This window comes from Dermacentor silvarum, chromosome 1, assembly GCF_013339745.2.
Source record: "Dermacentor silvarum isolate Dsil-2018 chromosome 1, BIME_Dsil_1.4, whole genome shotgun sequence".
Lineage (NCBI taxonomy): Eukaryota > Metazoa > Arthropoda > Arachnida > Ixodida > Ixodidae > Dermacentor > Dermacentor silvarum.
This window is the reverse complement of record NC_051154.1, coordinates 378861463-378878234: the sequence shown is the minus strand read 5'-3', so window position 1 is coordinate 378878234 and position 16772 is coordinate 378861463. Positions and strand designations below refer to the sequence as shown.

General features: G+C 48.6%; 1 long non-coding RNA gene across 1 annotated transcript in view; it reads right to left on the bottom strand.

The window, feature by feature from the left end:
* The window catches only part of LOC125942440 (uncharacterized), a 104606-nt gene extending 88179 nt beyond the window's left edge, over positions 1 to 16427 (bottom strand). Inside the window, exon 1 of the long non-coding RNA XR_007465111.1 lies at positions 16237 to 16427. This is a non-coding gene — a long non-coding RNA (uncharacterized LOC125942440). The remainder of the gene's footprint in view (positions 1 to 16236) is intronic.
* Between the last annotated feature and the right edge of the window lie 345 nt (positions 16428 to 16772).

The following is a 16772-nucleotide window of genomic DNA, read 5'->3' as shown; positions in this document are numbered from 1 at the left end:
GTCTATGTGGCTGTAGACGTTATCAACTAGATCAGCCGGCCGTGAGCGGTGGATGATAAGACTAGTATATAGAACAAAGAAAAACTCATCGCTACAAAATACCGGCCATGGTGTGATCAGGCAAAGCCGCTATTTTGGACATTCCTCCATTTTCTTCGAAGCGTGACGTACGCGCGACGCTTACAAAATGGCGCCGATAGCCCCGATTTGCTTTCGTAACGTGACGCAGATTTGACGTTTCGCCTAAGAAACTGTAATGTAGTCATTGAACATAGCGTGGTTGATAAAGCAAAACAGTTTTCCTCCCCAGTAAAAATAAAGCAGCTAGCTCAAAGCGTACGATTATTCCATCAAAATCGTTTCTCGCTTCCATCGTCTGCATGCGCACAGGCTGTCGTCTGCTTCATTAGCTAGGATGCGTGTCCTCAGGAAACGGAATGAGTCATCGTATATTGGTGCCCACGCGCTTGCTTTCTACCTTGAGACAACATCCGCGACCTGCCAGTGATGATCAGCGCACGCACTAGGCCGCGTTATCGCTATCTCGTGATCCGCAAGTGACTCAGCCCGACTTGTCTGGCTTAGAAGCGGCCGAATATCCTCGATAGCGTTGCGCGCGCCACAGGTATCCGCTTGAGCGACGCAAACACCGGCACTGCCATCTCTTGTGCACTTCGCTGCTTACTCGCACCGCGAGAGGAAACTTCAAGGCGCCGTCTTGCGTACATTTCTTTTTGTAAATTAAAAAGTCACCGTTGTCATAGCCTTTGATGACGCGAAAACTCATTAATATTGATTACAATACAAACGCAATAGTGAAAAGTGCGAAATGTCGCAGAAAATGTGCTAGTTTCAACCAATATTATTGCAAATAAACGTGTTTTTAATAAAAATGATGGTGCAAAACACAAATGCCAACACCACCCTAGAGCGATGCAAATGCTATGAACACGCGTTGTGAACAAAATATTTTTATGGTCCGAAATAACAGGGAAAGTGCGGCGATACGCATGCCTCTCCACTGCCATTGCATATGGCCGCTCATTACCATAATTCGTGCGGCTCGTCGCACCACAAATTATCGCGGAAGATCTCTGCAATGGTGGCCCAGCGCAACGTCACGCAACGTCAAATTGACGTTTACGAAACGGCCCTTCCTGTGACGCTCCTCACGGGATATTCCTTCAGCCAATGAACAAGCTGGCATTCCGGCTATCTTGGAACACCATCACATATTCGCGAAATTGCAGATGCATTGCACGAGCTTCTGCACGCTGCCGTTCACTTTCTTTTTAAAGCGCTAAAGTCGCAATATAGGTGCCAAGGACCACAAAAAAGTATTAGTCGATAAAACTTGCAGCTCCACGTCGCGCTTCGTCATTCTGACGAAAACGCAAAATTGCATTTTGCAAAACTTCCGTTTCCCGACACAAATTTTGAAACACGTGACCTCTGGACAGCCAATGAGACAGCCAAGATGGCGGATAATGGCGGCCGTGCAGGCGCCATGCGTGTCCAGAATAGAGCCCCAAGGCGACGCTACAAAAGATGTGCGATAACGTCTGCGTGGTCTTTGCTGGATTCGTCTGCCAGACGTCTGTGTGCTTGGCTGCTGCTTGGTAAGAAGGCCTTTATTACGTTCTTTTATCCCTTCATTACTTTGCAAATTGCTTATGTATTTGTCACTTCAGCCGTAAGTTGACATTTGTCGCATTGTGCTGTTCGTCGCAGAGAGCTTTTTGTGTTCTTCATTTCGCGCCTGATGTTGGTGGATTGCTTCACATTATGTAAGAAACAGCAATTTGGAATGCTGCGCAGCACGTTTGCGAGAAAATCGTTTCTTGGCGCGAGAAAGTGATTCGGCACACGTAGTCTGAATTCAATGCATGCACGTGTGTGCAATTGTGTGAAAGAATGCAGTTATTCTTAGGATCGTTATTCGTGGCGTGCACAGATTGCTTGAAGCCTTTGTTACGAGCGCAATTAGAGAGAACTTGCGAATTGAGAAGATTGTAAGCTGGGGCTACGACGTATTCTGAATAAACACTCCTGCCTCAGTAGCGCATGCATGGCACCGAAGGTTGCTTCTTTTCTTTTAGCTGCGACAATTGCACGTGACACTTTTCGCGAAAGCACGATCTGAAGTGCGTAGGTGAAAATTTGTGCGAAGGTGGGAGAGAAGACATAACCAATACATAACCAAGTATTACAGGAATTACTGCTGGTTGCGAAGTGCAGTAACAACGGCAGAACAGGGAGAGAGCGTGGTTGGCTGAAAACTTTAGTGAGCAGCCTTCATTCCTTGTTTGCTATGCAGCCCGAAACTACCACTTAATAAGAAAGGTTAGGTTTCAAAGGAAGAGCGTTGTTTTCCTCTTTAATGCTAATGCTGTCTTTTGAAGTTTTAATGTTTTGTGGGGTTTTTCATAATATCGCCTGTTTTTACCTTTTGTGAAATTTATTCTCAACATATGGCACCTGTATTGGCATGTCTTGCACTTTGCAGTGCAACCATCTTTCTGTACTTGCGTTCATCGAACGTTGCGAAAAAAAAAGTGTGCATGTGCTTACTCAGAATATCACTTGAAAATAAAATGTTTGGTCTCTTCCAACACTTGTCATGTTTACTTAAAATGTCTGCATAAACACACAGTGGCATCGTGTGCTTGCTGTTCTTGCGGTACAGCTTACACGAAGCTACTCGATGCATGCAAGCAGCGCCTCCTCTACTCTGAGATGCCTGGCACGTCGGCCGCGCTCCTATTGTTCGTCCGGGACCGCTGTGTTTCTCCGGCTTTCCACGAGGTGGCGCTAACTTCTGACACTACGCACCGCTTGCTCCGCAATAGAAAGTCACTGCTCCAGTCCCTCTCCGAAGGTTTGCAGCGCTGAATTGTGAAAAAATTTTGTTCTTCAAGATTTGCAAAGCTCAGCAGAGTGAAATTATAAAGTTTTGAAGACGAAACGAGAAAGTAAATGAAGTAAAATAAAAATAACCATTTATTTACTGCAGCAGAAGTGCAGGCTAAATATTCTTTGCTAAAAGGGCATGTTGCAGATAACGCATTATCACAGAACGGTAATAATTGATTCAATATGAAAAAAGACAAAAAGCATGAATGCAAAGCAAGATCAAATATGGGTTCATGCACATAATGCTAAGGAAATTATGAACAAAGAAGAAAAAAGATTATGTAAACATCTTATGGCAGGAATAAGTATGAGACTGTTTATGCATATTAGCAGGAGTCCCAGCTATGAAGAAAAATGCAAAAGGTATTTGACAGTTAATGGACGTGCAAAATAGGAAATGACTTTGCTATCACAAACAATTAAGGGTAGGGAAATGAGGGGGTTCGTTATGCCATGCATATGAAGGAAGCCAACAATTATTGAAAGCAAGGAATAGGGAAGAAATGTTCCCCAATTCATAACACTGTTATCACAGTTTTTCATGCCTGCAGTCCGATAAAATCACTTCACTAAACAAACAAAGAACATCAAAGTCTACAGTTATTATATGCAGTTTCAATATCGATGTTATTAGATGCAGATATCGGCTTCATGATTTTTTTTTCATATGGGCTGTACAAAAGCCTGCCGTGGTCATCGTTGGAGCTTTCACATTTCAACACAGGCAAGACTGCGATTACACTCACGCTACGCTACAAACACTGCTCCATAGGTTTCAGGAGAGATTTTCGGTTTGATAGCATTCCACATATTTCTTCAGACCACAAAGAAGTAATGAGTTCTACTGTCGGGTAGTAGAGGCCACCCCTATCTTGGTTGGAAAGCAACTCATCCATAGCAGAGTTTCTCTTTGCCTTCTTAACTAAAGCCACACACAGTTCTCACGCGCATTTTTTTTTTCACGAACTACGCGAGATATACAAGACAGAAAAGCCAGGGAGCTTCTCGCGCTGGCTTGACATGCAAAAGGGCACGCAGCAATACCGTGTGGCTGGGCTTCAACTGCGGTTATTAGGCCGAGAAATGAAGCGGCAAGACACACGATAAATAGTAGCACGTCGGGCGCCGAGAAAAAACTAAGACCTAGAACGTTAATACTGACTCCGAATGGGCTACCACCGAGACTGCGCATGCAGAGCGGTGCCGGTGGGGTGCACGATAGTAGTGTCAGAACACAGCGCCGCTGCGCGGCAGCGGCGCGCGTAAACAGGAGAGGGTTGAGCGGGGGCTTCAGCGCTGACGTGCCAGGCATCCTAGTAAAGGAGGCGTTGATGCAAGCAAAGCGTTAAAAAAATCGAAACATAGCCTCCGGGACTAGCAATCGCACGCAAGCAATCTTGGAGGCCGTGTAATTTCTCCAATCACCAGAAGATAGCCTTTGTGATTAGTTTTCTGCGGTCCCAATCTCTGAGTCTACGTAGATTCCACACACCCGCTAGGTGCGCTGCGAACCAAAATCGGCTAGAGTCACTGGAAAAACAGAGTACCGCAAAGGTACGCGGCATGCCGGCAACATTGGGTGGCGGCGGCCATGTTCCTTCCAGACCGCCGACGCGCTGTAGCGGTGCCAGCGTGCATTGAGTAGCGTTGACTTAACTGACGGATTTGCCCCCTAGATTTCGAGTCCCGTTTCGCGAAACTGGATTATTTTTGTGTTTTTCTTCAAGTGGATGCCACAAGTGACATCAGGATATCGACGGAAATGAACGTACTGCGCGTAAGCGACGGAATGTATAAAATGTGCGGCGATGGTTCCGATGCTCGCGAACCGATGCTCTACGTGTCGCTTTTGGACTTCGTCTTGCGTCAAGTGCTATGTGCAGGGCTGCTGCAAACATACTTGTATGCGCCCAGTGAATTCGCTTGAAACGTCTTTTACATGAAAACTGGGCCCTGAGGTTGTGTTTGCGCTAAAAACGCAGCTTGACAGCCGATGGAATATGCAGTGGGTGTTCAGGTTGCCTTCATAGTGCTCGTTCGCGTCCTTTCGAAGTACAAAAGCAAGCAAATGTAAACAGCTTACTGCTGCGCTTGTTTATCTGTATAATCGGAGCGAAGTGTAAGCAGTAATCTTTATGTAGATTTATAAAGTTGCCTGTCACGTATCAGTGATAAAACGCCAGCAGCCTCTGCAAGCAAACTTCGCGTCTTGCGGCTACTGGCGTGTTTGCGAATGCGTGCTTGTAATGTTCTCGTCGATTTGTGAAATAAGCTCTCTAAAGGTAACGTTGTAAACGACTGGTTAACAGCTTTTAATTCACGCGAAACTCAAGCAGGTATCCGCATACGGCTATAAAGGATGTGTACGAATGTTTTTTTTTTATACCTTTGATAATACAACCTTTTAGTGCACTTATTTCCAATCTGTTACTGTGTTCTGGAGTATTGTGTTGACATTGCCAGTACTAAACAGTGGTGCGGTTTTCCTATATTTATTTTCGATCATGCTCCTTTTATTGTATACCCTTTATGTGAATCGGGTCATTAACACAAAAAGACGTTTTCGAAAAAAAAAAGTTGCGAAGACACGGTAAAAACTAGGTTTCTGAAACGGAATTGTAACATTGAGCACTTCTATTTTTTAAATGATGTTCTTGTCGCTGCACTCACGGCATAAAAAGATGTATGAGGCTGTTTATAGAGGTGATGTGCCAGTTGACAAGCATTCGTGATCATGCTGTAGCAGGTTTGCAATAAAAATTACTATTTTACAGCCTCCCTGTATAAGGGACACCATACCATTTGTCCCCGAATTGCTTCATGCTGTCAGCAAAATTCCCATTTTCAGAACAGCATGCAGTCACAAAGTAAGATGTGGAGGCAAGCAACATATCTATTTCACAACAGTCATAACAACAATTTATTTCGTCAAGCATGACAACAGCATACCGGTCTTCCGATTCGACTCTTGGTTTCTCAAAATCATCAGGAATGAAATGGTCCTATAGTTTGTCCATGGAGAAAACAAAGAAAAATAGGAATGTTAATAAACCTACCCTGTGACAGTGCTTAAAATATCTAAAGTGTAAGTAGTCCCAAAAAGAAAAAAAAAAGAGTCAGGAAATCTATACAAGACATTTTTAAGCAACATTTTCTGTATAGACCTGGTGCTTGTTTAAAACACATTATTCATGGGAACCGCCTCCTTTTACTCTGTAGCACAACATGCTCACTTGAAATGCATGTTTGTTGTTTCCATCGAGCCGCGCGAATCAAGCACTGCAGCTTGCTTGACATGTATGTACGTTTTCTTCAAACGCGGCGCGCAAACCGAATGAAACAGTGGAGAGCTTGCTAGAAAGTTCGTAGGGCGGTGTTTTCAACAGCACTAAGTGACTTGAAACATAGGTACGGGGCATTTTTCAATAGCGTAAAACAAAGCGAGCCGCGCGAACCGAACAGTTTACTGGAAACAATAGCGCAAAGCAGAGCGGGCCGCGCGAACCGGAGACCTTACTTGAAAGATAGGTACTGGGCGATTTTCAATCGCGTGAAACAAAGCTAGCCACGCGAACAGAACAGCTCACTCAAAACCACGTGTGCTAGCTACATAGTGTTCAATAGCCGCACCCAGAGCGATGAGCGCGAACTGGACAGGTAAAGTTTAGCGGTCACACGCAAGTACAGTCACTTGAAAGCAATAACTGTCCAGCAAACTAGTTATTCAAGAAACTTACCTCGCACAAGCTGGCGTTCTTCGAGGGCGCGAAGTTTTTGCGGCCAATTCTGTGGAGCCACGCAGAACGTCGTTCACCGTCGTCCTTCCAGCACGGAATAGAGAAAAATGCCTTCCCGGACTCCGTTTGGTTGCTACACCTGAAGGCGCAGCAACTAGGCATGATGATGGGTTATTTCTGACGCCTGTGTTCGCAAGCGCAACGCAAGCGTTGAACGAAACGGCGAAGTGCTCTCCGTGCGCGGTGCATACGCTACGGGTTCGACGTGTCAACTGAAAGGGCTTGGAAGAAATATGGCGGCAAAAGGTCACGTGACACGAGCGCCCCAATCACCGGTGGCCGCGGCAGGCGGCGGCGCGCGGAAAACAAATGCGATACTCTAAAATTTTTCCAGTGACTCTAAAATCGGCCGCAGGGGCCTATGGAAGTGTCCTCTCTTATCCTTGTATGTTACTCTATGGTTTCGGCGCACAGTGAGAGTGCGCCGTAAAGAGCAATATTATTTTCTCTCTCTCCAGATCAGAAGCGAACTCAGTAGATGGGGATCACGCAGCGCCAGAATCGGACGGGCGCGCCTGTCAAAGGTGATGACTGGACTGCGCGCACTATACCTTCACTTAGGCTTCACTTCCACTTTTTTTTTTCATTTCACACCGATAGTACGTTCTACAGGTATTGTACTATTCTTTGGTTCCTCTGCAAGTACTAAACCGTGTTTTCGTTCCATTCCATGGGACGAGGCAACATCTCCTCGAACGGGGTGCTTGGTTTAGCCAGAGTCCTTCCATGCTTTTCTGGTCACGAAACTGCCGCCTCAGTTTCATATAGAGCCAGCGCCCGCCGCTAGAGGCGCGACCGTGCATGGGAGGGCATGCGAAGGCCGCTACCGCTGTGGTTGTGTGTGGGGCAGCCTCGGTATTCTAGCTTTCTCAACTTCCACAACCGTCGGTCTACTTTCACGTAACTATTTTTAACATTCCACATGCTTAAATAACTGCCTGATTGCGTCTTCTGCCATGATATGAGCGCCCGGGACGAAAAAAAAAGCCGCTCATAACATGGAGCTTGCGGCGGTCTCGGACCAAAGAAAAAAAAAAATTCTGGGATTTTGAGTCAGAACCGCCATACGATTATGAGGCACGCCGTAGTGGTGGACTCAGGATTAATTTTGACCACCTGGGATCCTTTAAAATGCACCTAAATTTAAATAAACGGGTGTTTTACGTTTCGCCCCCGTCGAAATGCGTCCGCTGTGCACGGCCGGGCGGTCTCGGTCCATATTTCTTCGTCATCGCCGTTCGCCTCAACACTTCGGTAGGCTCCGCTGTTTAATATTTGCCTGAAATTAGACACCGCGCATTCGCACAAAGCGCCAGTGGTCCCACTTATCACCAGATGAAACCTATGAGCTGTTGCACCCCCGCAAGTAAGCGCCAACTCTCCGTTGCGCATAGCGTCAGATTGTTCACCGAGCACAGCTGTTCACTTTCTGTTAAATTGTGGGCAGTATCTTATCCGGAGATCAAAAGTATGAAATTGTTATTGCAAAAGACTGCTTCTGTAGAATGCTTAATGACAATGAAAAGGAAATTGAGCTGCTCCGAGCGCTTCAGATTTCTCTGCAAAACGATGCCATTTCTGAATGAGATTTAGGTAGGATAAATGCAAGACAAAATTCACTATTAAATGTCTTCGGTGCGACTTTTAGTAACGGATTAAGGCGAACGTGAAGTGTTAGGACCTGCACAGTTGAAACTAGCTGTATTGTAATTAGGCAATTGCCTTAGCAAGCAGTCTTTTAGAAGCGTCAGTAAGCCCAACACTTATTCAAGCTGCTCGTGGTTTCGACGCAGAAGCGATGAGACTAGGTATTTTGTTTCTTAATGCGCAACTATTTACAGGATGTTAAAATGTTGTAATTACCGGTCCTGATATTCTTATCATGGTCGAAAAAAAAAACTGCTTTATAATTCGATTAAAAAAAGAAATAAAACGTGTTGGTGCAAAAACATACAAGCATGATCATTTATTTACCATGCAAAATAAGTGGAGCGAAATACAAACAGCACAAAGAGGTGTCCGGTCATGAATGTTCCACCATTCACAATGCAAGAAGTTGTTAAAAGCACTGATATAATAAGCATAAAGATATAATAATCTGATGTAATAAGCATAAAGAAAAAAAAAACATCAAACGTGAGAGATATGTATTAAGGGGCAGGAAACAAACACCAGCAAACGAATGGCAATAAATGCACAATGCATAAGATTGTTTCTATAAACAAGAAAGTGTAAAGCATAGGCATTTCATAACACATGGCAAAACAACTCAAACGAACACAAGTAGCCACATCACAAATACAGCAATTAAAAAAATATGGCTGGTTAGAGATACCACTATTCCACTTCTTCAGCTGTTACTTAAACATGCACACACAACTTGCTCAACAAATCATAATGCAAATATAGGTTTGGGCTTCGTGAGGTACGCTGGAAGGCCTTCAAAAATCCTTGGAATGGCGTTAGTCTTCAGCGTCGGCTGCTCACGCTCCAGGGACACGGCGTCGCCGTTGATGTTGAAATTGTACGCAGTGACGATGTCGGAGGCGTCGAAATGTTTCGCGCATTCGAAGTTAAAACCGCCACCTTCCTGCCGCGGTATGGCCCACTTCCATTTCTCGCGCAGCTCCTTGTCAATAGGCAAACGGAACAACGACACCTTTTCGGTCGTGCCCTTGTAGCCGGAACGGCAACCCGGCACGCAACACGTGTTCGGCATCGTTGTCCCACCCCGCCACTTCAACTAAACAGTCCAGCACTCGAAAAATAGCGCAGCACATGCACAGAACGCACCCGATCACTCAGCTCGCCTCGCACTGCGCAAGCGTTTCGGTACGCGAACGATGCCCTCCGATGCATAGTGGCGCCGCGTCGCGGCAGCTTTGGGCAGCGTATGAACCTCTCCCATAGCGTGACGGCGGAGTTTCGTGACCAGAAAAACATGGAAGGACTCTGGTTTAGCTCACCTTTTCGTCAGACAGCTTGTTTCCCCGATTATCTTTTTTTTCCGTAATGGTACACATCCGTTGATTTGTGAAATGTTGCAGCCACGTTTAGTAAATTGCATTCCAAGCATAGTTGTATCATTCACCTTCAATGCAATACTGGAGAGACGTTAAGGTTTTCGCAGTGTTATCGTCCAAGCTTTCCTTTTACGAACCATACTTTTCAGCATGCAGTATAGGTCAAGTGCTGCCCGAAAGACACTTTCAGCTGCACTGATTTATCGCGTGCTCCCAGGTTCCTGGATGACGAAGACGAAGTTCCTGCGAGCCAGAACGCTACTTCTGTACCTCTGCTGTTTTCGCCTGATTTCTCTGTAATGGCACGTGCACACTAGGGGCAAAACGCGCGCGGCGCGCCGCCGGCGGCAAAACGCAGCAGCGGCAGGGCGGCCACACCAACCGGCGGCGCACCGCTGCGGCAATCACGTGACAGACTAGACTCCTCTCCCCTGCAATAACTATTCGGGAGCTCACGCGTGCAGATGATAGTGTGAAACGAGAAACAAGCGGTCGGGCGGGTCCGCATGGCACCAGCTTCCCGCGCGCACGTCACGGAAGCGGGCCGCTCTCATTGGACTCCTTCATGCGCGGCAAACCGAAAAAAAAAAAAAACCGTTTCGCGGCTGCTTTCGCGGCGCGCGTTTTTCCGTAGTGTGTGCGTGGCATAATGCCACGTACGCCGCGACAACAAAAAATGTCACAGTTTCGCCCTAAGGGCGAAGCAATGAATGCGATATAAACACAGCAATGTCATACGAAGGAAGGTGAGCGGCTTTGGTAGCAATATGAATTGTAGTAAACATGAGCTGATTAAGTAAGCAGGCGTGCTGCGGCGTAAGTAGACCGACATGAAGAGAGACTCGATGACAACGAGAAGGCGAGTGTGAAACGGTGGTGTTGATGAGAAGCGCTTCCCGTGGGCAGCGCGTGCGAAGGGACACACCTGTAGCGCTGCACTGCCGATCCGGGCAGCATTGCATGTGTAGCGTGCGTTGGAAAATGTGGCCCGACTATTACTAACTGAATGAACAAGCGTGGTGTGAGCGCGCGCACAAACAAACATGAATCACACTGAATGACTGCAGACAACGACCGTCAAAACTCTGGCAGCAAGCGCGTACGCTGCAGCGGCGAAGGTACGTGCGGTCTATCGCTTCAACGGAAACTGAGCGGCGAATGCACGGCGCATAAAGGTCAGAGCCATGTGGAGATAAGAGACGGTGCGAGCGAGCGACGAGCGCGGTTGTTGGCAGAGTGGAAGTGCCCCCCCCGCTCCCTCCGGCGCTGGCTTCCCGCTTCCTTGCTTGCGCGTGGGAGATTGAGTGCGTTCGCTCTCCGTGATAGCGCGGGTCCCCGCACGCTTCCGCCCGGGCATACGGCGAAGATTTTATCTATAGGGAACCTCACGGCGACGGCGACGCCGACGGCAGAAATCCGATTGAAGTCTCCATATAATTGATATCGCAATAAAACGCGTTTCGCGGCTGCTTTCGCGGCGCGCGTCTTGCCGCCGCGGCAAGACGCGCGCCGCGAAAGCAGCCGCGAAACGGGTTTTTGTTGCCGCGGCAGGGATCGCTCCTGGACCGTTTTTTTTGCGGTTTCGCGTGCCGCGGATGAAGGAGACCAATGAGAGCGGCCCGCTTCCGTGACGTGCGCGCGGGTAACTGGTGCCATGCGGACCCGCCCGACCGCTTGTTTCTCGTTTCGCACTATCATCTGCACGCGTGAGCTCCCGGATATTTCGAGAAGGGGAGAGGAGCCTAGTCTGTCACGTGATTGCCGCAGCGGCGCGCCGCCGGTTGGTGTGGCCGCCCTGCCGCTGCTGCGTTTTGCCGCGCGCGTTTTGCCGCTAGCGTGTACGTGCCATAAGGCCCGTTTATAGTCCGACGCTTCCGGCGCGCGGGCCAGCCTCGTTTGCGGCCGGTCACGCTACGACGGTTACGCTGCGCGAGCCGAAATGCTATCTCCGACTACACTCTAAAGACAGTTGCATCCTTTGGGGTGTATTTTTGCTACAGAACAATAATCGTCATCTGACTTGCGTGGCTTTCCTTTCTTTAACGCTGTGCGCCCGGTACTTCTCGGTCACGAACGACAAGAGCGTTATCAGCGTGACACTGCGTTCTCGACAGGAAAGGAGCAAGTGCAGAGTTTTCAAGATAGGAAACGCAAGTAAGACAGATGACGATTATTTTTGTGTGGCAAAAATGCACCCCAAAGGGTGCAACTGTTCTTAGAGTGTAGAGTATTCTAGTACGCTCGCGCGCGCCGTTGGCTGTTATCTTCGGAGCATGCGCAGAACGATCCGAAGCCCGCGCGCCGCTTTGAACGGCTGTTCGCAACCGTCGGCGAAGCAGGGGCGAAGCGGCGTGGGCGCCTTTATTTTTTCGCGCGAAATGCATTGTGGGTCGGCGCAGTCGACGCGACGAACGCGCGAATGGGTCAGGAGCCAATTCGGCGCCGGGCGCGCGGAAGCCGCCGGTTACGTTGGCTGCGCCAGTGCGCCCGACTATAGAGGGGGTTGTTTTCGCCAACGTGACGTAGCGTGCGCGCGCTCACGTTATGTCGGACTATAAACGGCCCTTAAATCTCCGGGTAGCCGTCATGGATTGTTGCACGGTTGCAAGTTGACGTCCCCGCGCCTCTGCTGGGGATGGCGATCTCAGCGGTGGCTGTGTCTAGGAAGCGGACCGACCTCCAGAGCGACACCGACAGCGACGATACCAGTGTCTACTCGCTCAGCAGTGCGGACTTCTCCGATGACGACTTTCAGCTTGTGAGGAGCCGCAAGGCGAAACGAAGAAACACCAGGGCTTGCTTGTCTTCAAGCACGTCGACTGCAGGACCAACTCGGAATAGTGCAGTCAGTCAGTACCAGAACTCGCTACCGACAACCTCAGGCAACTCGAAAGACAGTCTGTCTCGGTGCTTCTCGAAGCGGTGGCGCCAAATCAAGTCACGGATGTCAGAGTCAACACACGCAAAAATGTCTTGGCTATTGACGTCGTACATGAGACGGCACGGATCACTTTCGGCAAACGTATGGAACTTGGCGGCGTGAAGGTCCGCTCGTGCATTCCTCTGGACAGTGATACCACTGCTAGTGTCATCAGCGACGTGGACGTCTCCATCTCCAGTGCCGACTTGCCGATTTTAATTAAGCCACCCGTTGATGGCTGCGCTATCACACATGTGTCTCGACTCGGCACATTCGCTGTGTGAAGGTGGCTTTCAAGGGCGAATCTCTTCCCTCACATCAAGGTGGGCCACTTTAGACTGCGTCCATTTATCCAAAGACCACTCCAATGCCGCAACTGCCTGAGGCTGGGTAATGTGAGCGCTGTGTGCGAGAATACGAGAGTTTGCCCACGCTGCAGACTTCTGTGTAGCCACGGTGTTCAAATGCCCCAATTGCATTGGGTCCCATGATGCTACCTCAAAGGACTGTCCTAAAATGAGGAAAGAAAGGGTGGACTTGAAATAGATGGCAAGAGACCGTTCGTCTCGCCGGAAAGCTGTTGTGGCCATTAGAAAGCAACGCTCCCGACGCCGTCGGACTCCAAAGAACGAAGATTCCGCTATGAAGAGCGCGGCACATCCGACAACTACTCCTCCTCTGCCCCATAGGCCTGGCGGAGTCGAGTCTAATACGGACAAGGTCGTGCCGGAGAACACCAATACTGAAGCCTGGCCCGCGCTACCAAAGCTACAGCCGCCGCCACAGCGAATACCCCAGCTGAAGCAACAGTCAAAGCTACAGCCGCCGCCAGAGCAGAATCCACAACCTAAGCCACAGCGAATACCCCAGCTGAAGCCACAGTCATGGCCACAGCCGACTCCACAGCCGACGCCACAGTCACATCAAAGTATACAGTGCACTGCGGTAGAGTCCAGAATGCCGACTCCCGATAAATTGCCCGAAGAAGACTGGCAAGTGGTTGTGATGCTTCGGTCCCTTGTAAATACCATTCGTATTCTCTTAAGCAAGCTGCATACTCCGTCAGCACGAAGTTCAGGGCAAGTACTGGATACTCTTCATCCAGTGCTTGCAAGTCTCGAGTAAGCCCCATGGCTCGCCCACCGCCCCCTATTCACGACACGACCACTGGCCATTGGTTCATGTCAGATGTCTTCAACGCACATCACCAGCTATGGGACTTGACTTTGGTGCCATGGTGCCTCGCTGCACACACACAATGCTCACTCTCTTCCTCTTTTTATTCCCCCTTTCCCTTACCCCTTGTGCAGGGTAGCAAACCGGACGTTCGTCTGGTTGACCTCCCTGCCTTTCCTCTCTTCGCTTTCTCTCTGTCCCAGGTTCCTTAGATCGTGTCCCTTATTTGGAATGTAATAACAAACATGTGCTAAGACGTATACGTCGAATGCGAGTTACGCCTGGTGCAAAAAAAAAAAAAAAAAACTCGTTACTTTATATTGCATTCAGCAATCCTTAATTCACGTTAAAGCGTTGCTGGAGGATAGAGGTTGTATATCATACTTGATCAAAACCAAATGCCGTCTATGTCTGAAAGCTGTAACTATTTACAATAAATTTGTAGATTGCAAAGACGCGGTGTTCTTTCTGCATAGTCTACAAAGGACATTGAAAAAAAAGGACAGAAATTATACCATATACGTTTTCTACCACTTAAAGGCCCTGGCGGCCCTCCAATGGCACTTTGTTTGGATCACTTAGGCTTTTGGAAAAGTCGAATGTGTGACAGACACCGTGAAACTTAGGTGAACCAATTCATATTTCCGTGAAACTGCATCGTATGTGCGTAGTGTGTGTGCGGCGCAAGATCGGCCGCCAGAGCGGATGTCTTTATTAGATGCATGTGTTTGTTTGCCTGAATATGGAGCACCGGTTGGCCTATAGCTTTGCAGACCTCTGCGTCTTATTTCCACGTAATTAAGAAAAAAAGTGCGATTGCAGCCTAACGGTTAGAGCATCGGAGTGCTGTGCTGGGGGACCAAGGTTCTATCGTACCATCGGGCACGTAATTCTCTTTTACTTCGATGAGCTATTTGGACTGACAGCAGCCGCACCCACGGTCAGGGAAGTCGGGGAGGGTTCGGAAAGCAAGCTTCGCTTTGAAGAGACACCGCAAGCGTCAGAGCGGCCAAAACAAGTCGCTACAGTTTTTGACGTCAAGTCTTTACAATCGGTCAGGGGGTTGCTTGGTAAAGCCGCGTGTAACGAAAACATGGTATAGCATTATCGCTTATATCGTGGTAACCCTTCATCTGTAGCGTGCACAGATTGCGTCGTTGTCGCGCCGCGCATTCCGCCATCGGAGCTAAATTTAGCCTCTTTCGGCGTTCAGAGGGGCACAGCCAAGGAAACGGCGTGTGAATATTCTATGTAGCAGATCGAAAGCGAAGTATACCTTTTTGCTCGCAAAGCATTCGTTGGGGACGCGTGACCAACGCCGCCTTGCGTATTCATGAGTTGCGTCGACGTCAGAGCGTTGCCTGCAAGGAGGTGGAAGGAGGTGGGAGGCTGGAGTGGCCGCGCCCGCTAATGTTTACCAGCAGGGGTGATGCCAGCGCTTGCCCTGACTTAATCTCTGAAAGAGTACCGCGCAGGCTGCAGTCCGCGCACACCTTAATTGTGTTTGTTGTGCGAATATAAACGCTAGGGTAATTGTAAAATACAAGGGTGTTGTTTCTAGCGAAAATATTATATTTGGCTAAGTGTTGATATCAAGAACGCTCAAAAATGCACCACTACATTCAGCTTTGCTCCTGAAAGCTGCGAAATAAAGGTGTACATTTAATAGGATCTTCACAGCGAAATTAGAGATCTGAAACATGAAGGAGGAGAATAGCAGGCTTTTCCTGTACGTTCCACTATTACCTGACGTCTCTCCTTGCCCCGAGTAAGATGGCGGCGGCCTGGCTTCACTTTCAAAGCAGCATTGCCACTCCAGAATTTTTTTTCAACCTCATTGGTTGCCTGAGTGAAGAGGGCCACGTCGCACGTGTACTCCGCCTGCTTAAGCCATGCTATATAATCCATCTAGCCATCATTAGCATTTTGGCGCACTGACACTGAGCATTAGCCACGAAAAGCATCGATTGGAAACATACGTTGTAGTTGTCTCACATACAGGACACTCCTGAAAGAACTATCCAAATGTATGAAGGAGAACAGAAAGCTGGAATCGGCAATTTCTCTATGGCGCGCTAAACGCAATGTGCTTTCCAGCAATACGCATGTTTCGTTCAATACCAAGTAACAGCAAGACACATATTTTCGGAATACTGCACCAGAGGAGCGATATTATCGTTAACCACACACACCCCCAAAAATACAAAAGACTCCTTTCTACAGCCAAGCGCAGCGGCAGCCGGGAGCTCGTGAAAGAAGAATGAAAAATCTGGAAAGGGAGTCGCTTATAAATGTCGGCGAATTGCGCGGCGCTAAAGAGAAGCGAACAGGGCTTTCCCCGCAGTGCAAATGGCTGATGTTCCCAGTGGGCCGTGGAACAAAAGAACTAAGCAAAATGGTTATTTACCGAAGTACCGCTGTCGGCGAAGTCCTTCTTTCAAGCGGAGCGACTCCCGTGCACAAATGGTGGACGAAATTCGAGCACACGCGGACAATGATGGCTCGTACAGCGGAGCCACCATCCATTCCGCATTTGAGGCGAGGCACGGCAGAGCTGGTGCTAATATAGGGCAACATCGCGATCACACGGAAGCTCCAGAAGCGCCGTTGACCGGGTGATTTGCAAAAAGCAAGAAAAAGAGAAGAAAAACTGCAGTGAGCGCCCTCTCGAGGAATCGTAATGCGCGTAGTCACGACGAATACCGCTGAAGCTGGCGCAAAAGGGCGTAGCAGTTCGAACTCGCTCTTATCTCGGATGCTGCTAGCCTAAGCTTTGGACAGCATTTGTGCATCGTTTGAAGACAGCATGCGCGCCGTGTGAGCTACGCGCCGCGTCATGCATCCAAATGGGAGAGCGACGCTTTCTTTGTTATGGAATCTTCGACTGATCGCATCCATCCCCCAAAGCAGAGTCGTTTAGATCCGGCGTTCCCCGAACTCAGA